Raw genomic sequence first — 15,596 nt, forward strand, 5'->3', positions numbered from 1 at the left:
CCTGCCTAAATCCACACTGTCGTTTATCAAAATCCATACTGTATTTAATTTTTACGACTTTCATTCAGCTACCAACATGATCAAAAGAAATGTTTCTACCAGTTACTCTTGAGGTTAGAGCGTTATTTTATTTTACTTCTAACCGACTTTTTAATGAGGTAATGAACGAACTTGCATTTTATTGTTTATATTTTCTAAATTCTACCATAAATCAAAAGGACGAAATCAAAAGGCATGTCTACAGTAACTGAAGTGGGTGGGGTAAAATTAAGTTAATATTCAATCGCGCCTAATTTATCATAGATATCGTACAGTATTATGTTTGGAGCAACGCATACTTGTAAGTAAACGTGCATTTGATTTCTGGACCATTAATTCATGATTGATTGACTTATTTCTATTGTAAAAAAGATGAAACTAAAAGTAAATCACGTAGTGATCTGCATGGGTGTCTAGCTACAATAATGAGCGATCAGGGATACTTTTTTATTATTTTGACATTTCATGTGTATCCCTGTAACCAGTCTGCCATAGTCTAAAAATTGTCAAAAGACTGGTTGACGGCCATTTAGGTGGACTACATGGGTGTCAGGTAGATAATTTACTGTACAGTATAGATAAAATTCTTATTTATGTATTTTCAGTCACCTCCAAGCATTCCCTTATTATTTTTGTATTTTCAGTCACCTCCAAGCATTCCCTTATCCCAAATTGATATTAAAAGAGAATGTTGATGAGCCTGATCCGTCGATTCAAATACCATAACACAGCCTACCCCAAAAAAACAACAGCGTAAGTTTATAACACGTACATCATCTTAGAAATCCATTTTAAATGTGTATTTGAATGTACTTGAATGATGCAGAGAATTAAGAATCCAAAACTAGATCACTCTATAATTTGACACTTCACATAAGTGAAACCACAAGTTGATCAAGTAATAATTAATATGTTGGGGGGGGGGGGGCACAATTATGTTTGGTGGGTACTCCTTTCCATATTGTTTTTTATATTGTATATTTTAAAGCTGAATTCTCACTAATTGACCGTTTTGACTTCTTATATATCATTTGTCTTTAATTGCCATTATACTTCCCAAATGTTCTTCAAGTTTCCAAAACATGTCAGTATTTGCAATTGAAATGTGAATATGTAAGAATTATGCAACAGTCAATTGTAACTACGGCCTACGCTCCCCAATCCCCCCAGGTCCGGCGAAATGGGCCGTGTTTTACCTCCAATGTGAACCTGGGTGAATGCGGTGGTTTTGTCTAGTGCTTAAATAGCGGGGAATGAGCCTTACCTTTGATCCCCGTGGGTGCAGTTGCATTTGGTGGGGATTTTACCAGCAGTTCAGGGATATTTTCTGGACCTAAAGTCAAAGTCCCTGCTTCCCGCACCGGTGGGGGGGGGGCATGGTTACAACTAACTGGTTTGTTGTTTTGGAATAAATGTAAACAAGTTGATCAATAATGAGAGTCAGCTTCAGGGCTTTTTCTATAGTACCCACAGCTCAGACTATCAGACCCATTCCCAAAGCAAAATATACAATATTTTTTCCCAATCTTCAGAAAAAAATCCTAGTCAAACAAAGGCAAAAAAACCAAACGTTTTTATGGAAGTCTTTTTACCTGTACTGGCTCATTCAGCATCCTAATTAACCATGTGTTATGTAATCTAAAGTTTTGGAAATATATGAAATCAGAAATTATTGATTTTCATCACATTCAGAGATCGATCAGTATGAAATATTTTGTGTCATGATTTATTGCTAAAGATATTTATACCCCAAGTATTGATATTTCAGGCATTTAAGGTCTTTTGAACGGGAAAATAAACTTATTTATAAAAAATTCTCTATTCGCAGGAGACTGAAAGTCTTGTTTTTTTAACTGTAAAATTTCCCTATTTAGGAATATTCGCGACTCAAAATTCCCAAAATGTCTAGTGCCTTTTGCCAAACAAAGCGCTGCGCTATTTTAAAGGTACAATTTTACTTGCAATATTATTTATTATCTTTAGAAACAAGTGAGCAAGCTAGCAAAGCTGCAACTTCAGGGAGCAATTATAAGGGTCATCAAGATGGAGCCAGGATTCATGATGCTCGTATTAGAGGTGCTGGACCAGAGTCTGAGGAAGGGAGTAGAACTCCAAGCTGGTTTGAGTGTGCTTCAACTGCCGGGACATTTCAATGCAGAGTTAAAAAGTTTGTTGTCGCCGGGAGGCCAGTCTTTCTCATACTGCTGTAAGAACCTTATAGAAACTAAAATTCAGTATAGATCTAAGACATGAGTGTACCTAAATGTTAAATGAAGTTGATATTTATGAACAATATTATAACATTTCATGTGAATTTAAAAGCTGGTTTTACATTATTTAATACTGCTAATGAGTTCTTGAAAATTTGTACTGAAAAATGGATACTTGACAACTCATTTGCATGTTTGTACTTCATAGGAAGTCTAGTGTTGTATTTTTCTAAAAAATATGGTTTTAAACATCTTAACATGCATGTAGTCACACACAGGCAGACCAAGTTGAATTGTTGGCATGTATGAAATATGGGCAGTGTTATTTTATAAACGTTTAAAAGCTATTTTATATGCTGGCAAAGTTTGTATCTACTAAGTTATTAAAAGCACTCCTGTTTAGGTGAGTGCTGAGAACTTTCTTGAACATTCGTACTGAAGTAAGTATGACTTAATAGTAGCACATCACTGGATATTTCTTATTTTTAATCTTAGTATCTGTGAATTATGCTACTGACTTTTGATAAACCTTCCCTTTTTCAGGACTCTGACCTCCTTGTTTTGAATGAAGAAGTTCTAACCCTTGCCCATTTGATGAGGCAGGATTTCTTGTGTTCATTGATGAGGAGGACCAGGCGCAACCTAACCGCTACTAGGCGACTTATATTGTGTTCTGACACAGAGTTATTTTTGGGCTGGTGACAAGAGGGCTATTCCCTTATGTTGTGTGGAGAGTCCAGGGAACCTTCCCAATTCCCTAAGAACAATACACTGGCCTTGTGCAAAGGAGGGTTCAGTAGATGAACACAATTTTTGCAGACGGATCGTATCTGTTCTCTTGATTTTCTTAAATATTAAAATATGATATAAACAATATCAGGTCATTTTGTATACTTTTGTGAATGACTTGTTATTTTATAAATACTGATTTGTACTGTCTTTGGTTGCTAAACTGTCATTAAGTAATTATCTCGTTTCAATTTGAAAGCCAGAAAACCTGCATGTTATGTATACTCATGTTATTGTTTATATTTATGCCCCCTCCGAGGAAGAGGGGTATATTGCATTGCACATGTTGGTCGGACGATTCGCAGCTTTGTTGGTAGACCAAAGCTTTTAAGTGATAACTCAACAACTGAAGGACAGATGGTTATCAAACTTGACATGAATGTTGGGCCTGACCAGTAGATAACCCTATTGATTTAAGGGGTCATCAGGTCCAAGTTCAAGATCACAGTGGCCTTTAATGGTATAAAGTTGTTAAAGCTTGTCCGAGAAATAACTCAAAAATACCTGAACGTACGGTATGGTTATCAAATTTGACATGGAGGCTGGGCCTGATTAGTAGATGACCCCTATTGATTTTAGGAGTCATTGGGCCAATGGTAACAGTCACAGTGACCTTTAAGTTGAAAAGGTTAACAAAGACTCTCTGAGTGATATCACAACAATGTCTGGCCCTATGATCATCAAAACTTGACATTGAGGCTGGGTATGACCATAACTGATTTAAGGAGTCATTGGCCCTAAGTGACGAAAGTGCGTTAAGAATGAACGAGTGATAAATCAACAATGCCTGCACCCATGGCTCTCAAACATGATAAGGGAATTTGGCTTTACCAGTAGATGGTTCATTTTGATTTCAGGGGTAATCAGGTCAAAGGTGAAGGTTACAGTGACCTTGAAAGCATATTCATGTGATTACTTGACAATGCCTGCACCCATGGTTCTCAAACTTGCCATCTAGGTTGGGGGTGACCAGTTGATGATCTTATAGATCTTGAAGTCAGAGGTCAACCTATATGCATGATTAAGTATTTTGTCATATTTACTTATTTCCTGCTGCTGAAAGGATATATTTTTATCTGCAAATATCAGTCATCATCTGAACATGATTTAGAACTTTACTTACTATCCTCACACTTTGAACGGTCATAATCTTAAAACTGCCGCAAAGGCATCTAATGTCAATGACAAGTCAGCTGTCATTTCAGTCTTTGCATATTTAATTCAATTTGCGGAATAAGCCTGACAACTTGGCGCTCCTCAAGGGGAGGGGGTTCATATGTTTGACAAACATCTCTTGTTTTTCTGTTTAAAAACGCTTTCAAATGACACTCAAGCAATATGTCTGTTTGAATCCAAATTTCACATTTTATCTTTAAAATGTGTCATACCTTTCTCAACCTTGTTTAGAAATAATAAAATGGACCTAAAGCAGGCTCAATTTTGATACAGCCCATTTCTTAAGTAGAACAAAGATTAATGCAAAAAAAAACACTTTCCCACAAAGAAGTAAATAACTGAAATAAAACCATGAAGATCCCACAGTTTGTTGACTTCTTCTTGATTTAAAAACTCAAATCTTATATATCCGATAACTTGTGTAAGCAAAATAGTAAACAAGAGGGCCAAATGGCACTGAATCGCTCACCTGTCATATATTGCACATTCTTCCATTATATACAAATATTAAAAACCTAAGCCTATGAACACGGGGCGTGGCCAATTTTGACCCCAGGGCTAAAGTTTGAACAATCTTAATAGTGGTCTGATAAACAATGCTTCATACCAAATATCTAAGGCCTTCGCCTTTTGGTTTCGGAGAAGATTTTTTAAGTTTTCATCATATACATATATATAAGGAAACCCATGACCGCCCGGGTGGGGCCATTTTTTGACCCCAGGGCCAAAGATTGAACAATATTGGTACAAGTCAACTAGATGATATATCATGCCAAATATCTAAGCTCTTGTCACTACTTGATTTTACATGCGTATATATATAATTATATTTGTTATTAATTGTTGTATGTGGCCCATATTGAAAATTGGTATGTGCACTAAATATGTTATCCAGTTTAAATTAAGACGTTACTTGTCTTTGTGAGTTCGGAGAAGATTTTTTAAGTTTTCACTATAACACATATAGAGAAAACCCATCAGCCCCGGGGTGTGGCCAATTTTGACCCCAGGGCCATAATTTGAACAAACTTTGTAGAGTTCCACTAGACGATGAATTAGCCAAATATCTAAGCTCTAAGCAACGTAAGTTCAGAGGAGATGATTTTTGAAGTTTTCACTATAAACATATAGAGAAAACGCATGACCCCCCAAGGGGGCAGGGTCAATTTTGACCCCAAGGCCATAATTTGAACAATCTTTGTAGAGGTCCACTAGACAATGAATCATGCCAAATATCTAAGCTCTGTCCAAGTAAGTTCAGAGGAGAGGATTTTTGAAGTTTTAACTATAAACATATAGAGAATACCCTAACCCCCCGGGGCAGGGCCAATTTTGACCCCAAGGCCATAATTTGAACAATCTTTGTAGAGGTCCACTAGACGATGAATCATGCCAAATATCTAAGCTCTAAGCAACATAAGTTCAGAGGAGATTTTTGATTTTTTTTACTATAAACATATAGAGAAAACCCATGACCACCCAGGGGCGGGGCCAATTTTGACCCCAGGGCCATAATTTGAACAATCTTTGTAGAGGTCCACTAGACGATGAATCATGCCAAATATCTAAGCTTTAGTCCAAGTAAGTTAAGAGGAGAAGATTTTTGAAGTTTTAACTATAAACATATCAAGTATACCCATGACCCCCCGGGGTGGGGCCAATTTTGACCCCAAGGCCATAATTTGAACAATCTTTGTAGAGGTCCACTAGACGATGAATCATGCCAAATATCTAAGCTCTAGTCCAAGTAAGTTCAAAGGAGAAGATTTTTGAAGTTTTCACTATAAACATATAGAGAAAACCCATGACCCCCCGGGGTGGGGCCAATTTTGACCCCAAGGCCATAATTTGAACAATCTTTGTAAAGGTCCACTAGACAATGAATCATGTCAAATATCTCAGCTCTAGTCCAAGTAAGTTCAGAGGAGAAGATTTTTGAAGTTTTCACTATAAACATATAGAGAATACCCATGACCCCCCGGGGCAGGGCCAATTTTGACCCCAAGGCCATAATTTGAACAACCTCTGTAAAGGTCCACTAGACGATGAATCATGCCAAATATCTAAGCTCTAGGCCAAGTAAGTTCAGAGGAGAAGATTTTTGAAGTTTTAACTATAAACATATAGAGAATACCCATGACCCCCCGGGGCGGGGCCAATTTTGACCCCAGGGCCATAATTTGAACAAACTTTGTAGAGGTCCACTAGACGATGAATCATGACAAATATCTAAGCTCTAGCCCAAGTAAGTTCAAAGGAGAAGATTTTTGAAGTTTTCACTATAAACATATAGAGAATACCCATGACCCCCCGGGGCGGGGCCAATTTTGACCCAAGGGGCATAATTTGAACAAACTTGGTAGAGGACCATTTGGTGATCCTACCTACCATATATCAACGGCCTAAGCCTTGTGTATTGGGAGAAGATTTTTAAAGTTTTTCCTTTTGGTTGCCATGGCAACCAGAGTTCTGCATGGAATTGAATTCTTTGAACAACTTTGATAGACCCAATGAACATCCCTATGAAGTTTTATTAATATTGGCCCTGCGGTTAAGGAGAAAATGTCTTTTAAGTAAATTGTTGACGGACGACGGACAAAAGGCAATCACAAAAGCTCACCTTGTCACAAAGTGACAGGTGAGCTAAAAAAGAGCTGCCTCTGTATGCACCCGAAGAGTTGTTCGGAATGGTCAGTATGTATGATTTGCTGGTATGTGACAATTGCTCCTTAAGTGCTTATTATATTTTGAAAGTTAATATAAACAGATGAATTCTTGAAAATGCTAGTCAATTTACAAAATACCCAACCACAACACTGTTCTGAAATGGTCTTAAAAACGTTTGTTTAGGTTAACATCCCCAAAATTATAAGGCAGGTAAGGTAGAGATGTTATTCAAAAAAATGCTCTATCTTGTGATTGTTGTCATTTCTCGCAAACATCACTATTTCTAGCCAGTGTCACTTATATAAAACTGTTGTTACGGAGAGCTATAATGTCAAAAGTTAATGAGAGTTAATGTTTAAAAGAAATACTAATGTTGGCCCAGTTATCTAAAAGCTAACTTGTCTACATGTTGTGTTTTTTTTTTCTTTTACAGAAAGATTCCATGAAAAACAAAAATTTAATTTGACATTTTGTTTATTTTTGAGAACTTCACCAAAATAATCATCACATATAAATCAATATACATGTATGAAGTTCAACTTTCAAAGTATCCTATGTGCTTTTGATATACCCTATTTTCAAAGGGTTTTGGTCAAGTTCCATCCACTTTAATATAAAATCAAACTTTTTTTAAATACTTAAAATGCGTTAGCATGTCGCAGGTAACACGACTTATAAAGCTGAAGAGAACAAATATACACACAAATTTACATGATTGCGAGTACATATTTTGCTTCTAGTACCCAAGTATTTCTTAAGAAGTGACCATATTTTTTACCGTATGTGACAAACTTGATCTCCCTTAACATTTCATCAAGGTGAACATTCTCACTAAGTTTGAACACATGTAATCTTACAAAGCAATATCAAGGTTTGATTCTATAATGTTTTAAAAATAAAATCAAGTGACTTCCATTCAGTCCACATGTGACCTAGTTTCAAACAAGACAACAATGAGACCATTGTCATTAAGTTTCATGAATATTGGAGCACATAGTAAACCTCTAGAAATGTCTCTTATTAAACCTAGATTCTTGCTCGCTGTACAATTCCCTTCTTGGTTAAGGAGATAACTGTTCAAGGTGGCTAGAGATTTGTCGAGGATAGTGCTTCTCCATAACAGCCTTTCTACCCATATCGAAAAATTGTTGGTCAAGTGACACATGAAGATCAGTTTCTTCAGCGACTCTGTATGGATAGGTCTTTTTTCTTTCACTGCGTTTACTGGGGAATATTGCCATCCTCTTCTATTGTTCCATGCACGGTTTAGTCTGCATACAAAACAAGATATGTTTCATTTACAGAATAAGATTTGACCACATCACACACACACACACGCACAATTATCTAGAAGTAAGATAGTTATCGAAATAAATATTTCCACTTATAACCAGACTTAAAGCTGCACTCTCACAGATATACAAATTTTACATTTTTATTTTTTTTGTCTTGCAAAGAGCACATTTTTGCGAGAATATCTGGAAACCAATAATATAAGATTGCTGACAAAATAATCAGATGGCAGTTTTTCATATTTCCGTTCGAAAAATAATGTTAAATGCATAAACATCACTTTCTTTAACTTAAATATAAAAATCTGCTCGTTCCAAGACAAAAAAAATAAAAGTTGTCAAAACGTTCAATCTGTGGGAGTGCAGCTTTTAAGCCTGAAAATGTGATCAGATCATTTCAATTTCATGAATTATGATGCAGTTATTTTATGAAATGCTTATTCTTGTTTCCTGTATAAATAGCCTGAATTCCCTGATTTTTAATATAATAATATATAAAAGGGTATAACTTCAAACTTCTACTAATATAAGATGTGAAAAGAGTCAAAGCTTGCTGTACATTAAATTTATTTACCAGTCTTTGATGGAAGGTGGTTGTCAAGGACAATCACTCTGAGGGCTTTAAGGGTACTAAAGTGTTTTTTTATTGTTAAGCCATGGTGAATTCCTCTCCTCTTGGCTCAATGGCCCATGACTTTACTCATAATATTGAATCGGGGGAGGCCACTCATGCTCATCTGTCAAATGATGGAGAAGAACAGCTGAGATGCCCTTAAAATAAATAGCATTTCATTTTATTTTCATTTATCTACTTGTATCATCAATAAATGTTATATGTTAATTATCAATATTATAAATACTTAATCAATATACCAACATATACATCCAAGCTCAAATCACTGCATTTTCATGACACAAATATCAGGCCTTATTTGATAAAAAGGATATCAACCTCTTTTCTACCTTTTCATAATTTTTAAAGCTGCATTCTCACCTATGGACTGTGTAAACATATTTTATTTCAATTTTTGTTTTGGAATTCATTAGCCACTTTTTAAGCTTATATCATGAAACCAGTGATATAAGATATGCTGACAAAAGAGGTGAGTGCAGTTATTCATACTTACTTTCAAAAAGTATGATGTTTTTTGCCTAAAAGCCTTTCTAACACTTATGAATAGAAAATGAGATTTTGGAGTTGATAAAACGCTGCCTTTGATTTTCTATATTTGAAAAGTTTGAATGATATTTTTTATATTTGCAAAAAAACTGTACTTACAGTACAATTGGCATGTTCAAGCCAGGTTAAAATCTGTGACATCACCAGCCTCCTGACATCGGAGTCTTGAAGCGTCATGTCAAAAGATACTGAAACCCAAAATACTGTAAATTTTTATTAACTATTATTATATTATGTTTATATAGAAATTTCAGCAAATCATTTATCTTATAATAATTAAACCCTTGGTACATGTATTTTGTAGAGTTCATATACAAAACAGAAATATAAAAAGAAAAGAAATATAATTTTTTGCATTATTTTTTTGCATAAAAGATGGATGGACTACCTTTAACATGTTAACTAGTATCACATATGCACCAATTAACAATTATCTATTTAAAGCCAGGGTCTTATATTATTGATATAAAAATGATAAAATATTTTTTTCAAATGCCATTTCAATCATGAGCAGGATCAAAACAATCATTGAAATTAGACTTTTTGATGAAGAAGCCCTGATTCGTATACTTTAGCTTTGAATCAAATTTCAAACAAGCCCTACTATAAAAAATCAGAATTTGGGTAAGACCCGAGACATTTTACCAGTGCATGGCTTACTGGCTTGTGTTAATTTCGACCATTTGTCAAAAGGAATGGATTTTCTTAACAAACGAATGCTTTATCACAGCTTATTGAAGGGCTGTATTTACACATTTGGGGGTTGGGCTCAGGTCCTTCAGTTAGTCAAAAAAGACATCAAATGCAATTTTTTGGTAATGAAAATATTTCAAAACAAATTACATATATATTGAAATGCCAATAAATGTGCTGTATACAATTGTTCTTTTCAATTGAATTGCAGTTGCTATTGGATTTAGCTTGACTTTTTCAAGTTTTTGACGATATCTCTAACTTGCATATGATGCCAACTATTTTGCCCTTTTAACATTTGACTTAGAAATTCTGGATTTTGCATGTAATCTTATTTTACAGTGATCCAGGCATGTTTTGCCAAAGCCTGCCAAAGGCGGATCCAGTAATTGACACAAGATTGGAGTCACTCAGGGGTTGTAACCTTTCAACGTGTGTCCCCCCCCCAGAACTGAATAATTCTGGTCAGCAATGATGGCAAACGGCCAGGTACACCCCCTAGGAAATGTACATAATATCTAGTCCGAAATGGTACATTTTGGGCAATTTATTTCTTTTTAATCCTATATAAAAATATGCCACCTGAATGACTTTCAACAAGTCTTTTGACCATTTTTAATACTTAAGCGTACAGGGAGAAGATAAGAAATGTCAAAACAATAAAAAAGTATGCCTGATTGCTTATTAGTGTACCATTGAAATAGGCAGTAAACAAGGAAGTTATGGGGTTAGGTGTGGGGTGTGCCCCCCATATTGATATTGCAAGTGCTGAAATCCTTAATGCTTATGTACCAGTCATTTGTAACCACAGCCCCGTAGGTCAGGGGAATAGCAGGGACTTTGACTTTCGTTCCAGCCTACCCCGGGTAAAATCCCGGCCCTGCCAGGACGACCAGTTGGTAAAATCCCCGCACCCCAGGGACCCTAGGTAAGGTCCATTCCCCACAAATTTTTGCGAACATAAAACCACCCCATTTACGCGGTACTGCGGGGCCACCTGGAAGGTAATACCACGCCCCATTTCCCCAGTATACCCCCGGACCTGGGGGGGGGGGGGCGTGGTTAAAACTGACAAGTGCATTATAGCAATGAAAAAAGTCGATCATGCTGCCTCTGACAGCTCTTGTTTGTTTTCGAAATTATTTTGGATTTTGAATAGGAACTTTCACTAACATTTTGGCGAATAAGTACATCCGTTCTCCAAGGAAATGGGGTATGTACACCCGCCCGAAAGTGTGTCGAAAGATAGCCCTACTGAATCAATATTTTTCAAACATCAGGTAAAATGTTAAAGATAAAACACAAACCTATCGTGATGTTTCGTTTCCACGCCCTCCATTTTCCCACTCCATTTGAAGCTTTGAATGCTATCCTTTTCTTTCAATGAATGCCTAAATAAACCATCGACGTCAATATCTTTCCTACATTTTTCATTTACCGTCGCTTTCTGATCGATTTTGGCAATCTCTGTCTGCCTCTGTTTCTCTTTTCATTTTCATCTGTCCATCTTTGTTTTGATTTGCTGACCTCATTGATTATTCATAACTGTCACGTGCTTGTGCTCCGTTTACTTTCGTAGGCTTTCGGAACTGCTCGGAATAACTCCGAGTATGCCATAGCGGATTTTTTGGTAACCACCAAAAAATAAATATGGTCTGAAAATCGTGTTAATATCAGGCCATCGGAGTGGAATCTAGAGACGAAATTTCGCACAACGCTAAAATAAGGTTGCCTTTTCACGACAGTTGTGTTATTTTTGTGTTTTATAACCAAAATTCTCGCTGAACGTACAACTTTAATTAATAAAGCATTTAAGCAATGTTATACATCGTTTCTAGGTGGCTATTCTGACCAAAATTAATGCGTTTACCCTGTGCCATTTAACGGTGTTAATCTTTTGGCTAGTGTGCTTGTTTATTTAGTTTTTCATATAAATATTTAGAAAAAATGACCCCTGATCATAATACAAAACTCGAGGGTAATACTAGATGTAAGTTGTTGTGTTGACTTGATTTCCGCCCCCTTTTGCACACGGCGAACCTGAGTTGCACACGGCCCGTTTAGGTGTCATTGAATGTCCCCCATGATTGATAATTTCAAGTTAGTGTTAAACGTTCGTACAATCGAACCTGATAAACCTGATAAATTTTTGAAATCAATTTTGACACATAAATGACTTATTAAATGGATGTCATTCTTCCAAGGGGTCTTGACAACACGGTGAAACTGTGGGACGTCACAAAGGTCATCAAGGAAACAGAAGGACATGGATGCCAGCATACCTAGTTCATTGTCTGTGTGAATACATGAATATACTTTAAAATATAACTTATCTGGTAACAATTCATTTTTCATACATAAATCTCACTAATTTGTTTTATTAAATTGGACCTCGTCTGGTTTTCAAAGTTTATATTTCTGTTTGTAACAATTAGCATATTGTCAACCTACTGAAAGAAGCAGATAATGATATTTTGCATTAATGTTACAATTAAGAGGTTTTAAAGCATTGAACAGTGGAGTTTGTAACTACCCTAGTCAACAATTGCCAGTTTAATGATATGAGTTTAATGGACATCAAAAACCCGCTAGAAATGGATGAATAATGTGACAAAACCGCTTAAATGACCAAATTTGATCAGAATGTGTACGGGCATAATACCTCATACAAGTTTAATTACCAGCCATATCGCTCGAGTTACTCAAGAGTAATCAGCCTTTAATTATAGAAATAACCTTAATTCGGTGTTGTCTGTCAATAACATTAAACACTTCTGTCTAATTATCACCAATATATATACAAAAAGCTACAGAAACATGCTCAGTAGCAAAAAGTTTAAACATAAACCCGGTTTAGTGGCAATGGGCAAACGCCAAAGACAAAGAACACAAATTCACAAACAAGAAACATAGAACAGCAAACAACTCTACAAACAGCACAGTGCATAAATACTATATATATATATATATAAATAATTGGTATGTTTATCAAGAATTGTTAGGTACCGCCTTGGAACGGTCAGTAAAATGTAAATTTACTGGGGGTTTATATCAGTTTATGTGCACAAACCTCACTCTTATCCCAACACTTCTAAATAAAGATAAAACGCAAAAGGTAAATCTTATCAAAGTATGCATTAACTTGTGTGAACTTATCAATAAAACAAATAATAATAAAAATCAAAAAGGTAAACCCCAAGTACTTCAATGATTAGAGATCCCAACTCTATCTGCAGACGAAGGGAAACAATTCAGAGCACCTAATGCAAATGCTTTTCAAAGATACGATGCAGTCATCGTTAGAAACCAAAAACATCACACACAGTCTGCCTTATAAAATAAAAGGTTTAAAACTGTGTGATCATAGAGTTTCATAATAAAAAGCATCATTGTACTAAACTTCAGACACTATGTTTAGGGACAGAATATCCTGATCAGCTTCGATCACCAACCACATAGTCTTCGTCACTCTAGAGTTATGACCGTCAAATTAGCAAAAGCTGTATTTGTCCACTCTCTACATTTGGCTTACATACAACCTGATGATAATGTCCTAAAATAGAACATTTGTATATTTTATGAGAGTTTGGGCTCTTGTTTATGATATAAAGCAAAACTTTCTCTTTTATTTCAGGAATGAATCTCCTAATCTTCTCATAGGATCGTATGCAAACAATGCCACTCCAGTGCTCAAGATTCATTTTGCACGAAAGATCCTGCTGCTGGCAGCTGGACCTATGAAAGTGGCGTGAGACTTGGCATATACATAGCCATGTAATGGTTTAAAACGACTCAAGTGACAGTTCAAACATTGGTATTGTGCCCAACATGATGTGTAATAATGAATTGAGGGAGAATGTGCTATGAATTAATTTGTTTCATTGAAAATTAAAAATCATGAACCCATACATAACGAGTAGAATTCAGTGCATTAAAGTTGCCTTTTATTACTGTTATACGTACTCAATTTTAGGAGAATTGACAACCAATTGTGATTCTCTCGTTAAGAAAATAATGTGTGATTTCCAATATGTTTAAAGCCTTACTATAGACATGCTAATAACTATTATCATGCTGTTTCTAACTTGGAGCCAAAATGTATTCAAGATGCCAAGTGGGAAGGAAGCATTCATTTGGACAGTTGTAACGTCTGTTTGTATTCGTACATGTTGTGCAAGCCTCAAAAAACATATGTGGATATTAATATATGAGGCTTAATGTATGTATTCTTTTTCCAAATGCAAACATATTTATAAAGACCTTGATGTACCTCAATGTATTTCGTCAAACATAGATAGATATTCATCGAGTTGCGCTTAGTTAAACTTTTAGTCACGCTTGTTTCTGACCGATAGTGGAAGATAACACCTTTGAATAAGAAACTTTTATTGATTCAGAGCACTAATTATTATAAATAAATAAACAGTAAAAAATAGGAAACAATTATTTTATTTAAAAAAAAAACAATAACAACGAAAACACAATACATATACAAACAAATATTAAATGATTGCGTGTGACCATGGTAAAACTACTTTGCAATTAAAAATTCTACATGCATTTAACTGTGCATTTTTCAAACTGTCTTTGTCACGATTTCAGCTTAAAAACGGGATTTTTTCAAAACTTGCATCGCTGCCAGTTCTACAAGCGGTCCAAATTGATATACGTTATTAAATTGTTATACCGATATTGTTCAGAATTATTTTATAGATTTAATTCAATATTCCGTTCACAATCATACCGAGCCTTGCAATCAAAACTAACATAAGTCTAACTAATCAAAACAGAACATGTACTCACACCCTCACAATAAATACATAACGTATTGAACATTCCATATTATTTACAAAATCTCAACAACACAAAACAGTAGGAGCAGAATTACGTGTGTAATTATTTAATCATTTGAAACAATCTAAACACAGAAAAACATATATGTTTATATATTAATGTGAATGTCTATCAGAAAAGAGGTGTTAGCTTAATATACATTAAGAAAGCTTTATCATTAAAGAGTGAAGATGATGATCAATACCCGTCCACCCCCTCTAAAAAAACAAAACAAAAACACACAAAAAGTATTTCAATGTTTTGGTTGCACGTCTGTCTCCTGTGTTACCAGCACCTACAAAATAGTTACTTAGAACGAATTATTATTCTGCAATCCTTTAAATATGCTATGAGTATAAAATCGTACATTCAATGAAAGTTTCATATTAATGACAATAGAAAAGAACAAAACTTTATAAAATCAAAACATTAGAATAAACGATCATGAATCAATGATAGATGAGAAAATGTGATGAGGATTTGAAAACATTCTTAATCAAGCTTATGAAAGGAAAGCCAGTACCGTGCAAAAAAAGTGTTTCAAATAAAAGTACATTTGAACATCGCCTTCAGTGTTGTTACACGAACTTTTATAGGCGTATAACGACATTTCATATCATAAGTTACCTAATTTTATAATAAGATACTAAACTGAGTTGACATATTGATAATTTATTATTGCTCGACGTTTAAAAATTACGACACAATTATGATATT

General features: G+C 35.2%; 2 long non-coding RNA genes across 2 annotated transcripts; one reads left to right on the plus strand and one right to left on the minus strand.

The window, feature by feature from the left end:
* On the plus strand, positions 1 to 4,575 carry LOC128241445 (uncharacterized). The gene is made up of 4 exons (XR_008262368.1): positions 1 to 113; positions 684 to 792; positions 2,023 to 2,245; positions 2,793 to 4,575. It is a non-coding gene; the product is annotated as an uncharacterized LOC128241445 (long non-coding RNA).
* Positions 4,576 to 7,337: 2,762 nt separating this feature from the next.
* Positions 7,338 to 11,647, minus strand: LOC128241419 (uncharacterized). The gene is made up of 4 exons (XR_008262358.1): positions 11,354 to 11,647; positions 9,453 to 9,541; positions 8,748 to 8,944; positions 7,338 to 8,152 (listed from the first exon to the last, which is right to left on the minus strand). It is a non-coding gene; the product is annotated as an uncharacterized LOC128241419 (long non-coding RNA).
* Between the last annotated feature and the right edge of the window lie 3,949 nt (positions 11,648 to 15,596).

Source organism: Mya arenaria, chromosome 7, assembly GCF_026914265.1.
Source record: "Mya arenaria isolate MELC-2E11 chromosome 7, ASM2691426v1".
In the NCBI taxonomy this organism is placed as follows: domain Eukaryota; kingdom Metazoa; phylum Mollusca; class Bivalvia; order Myida; family Myidae; genus Mya; species Mya arenaria.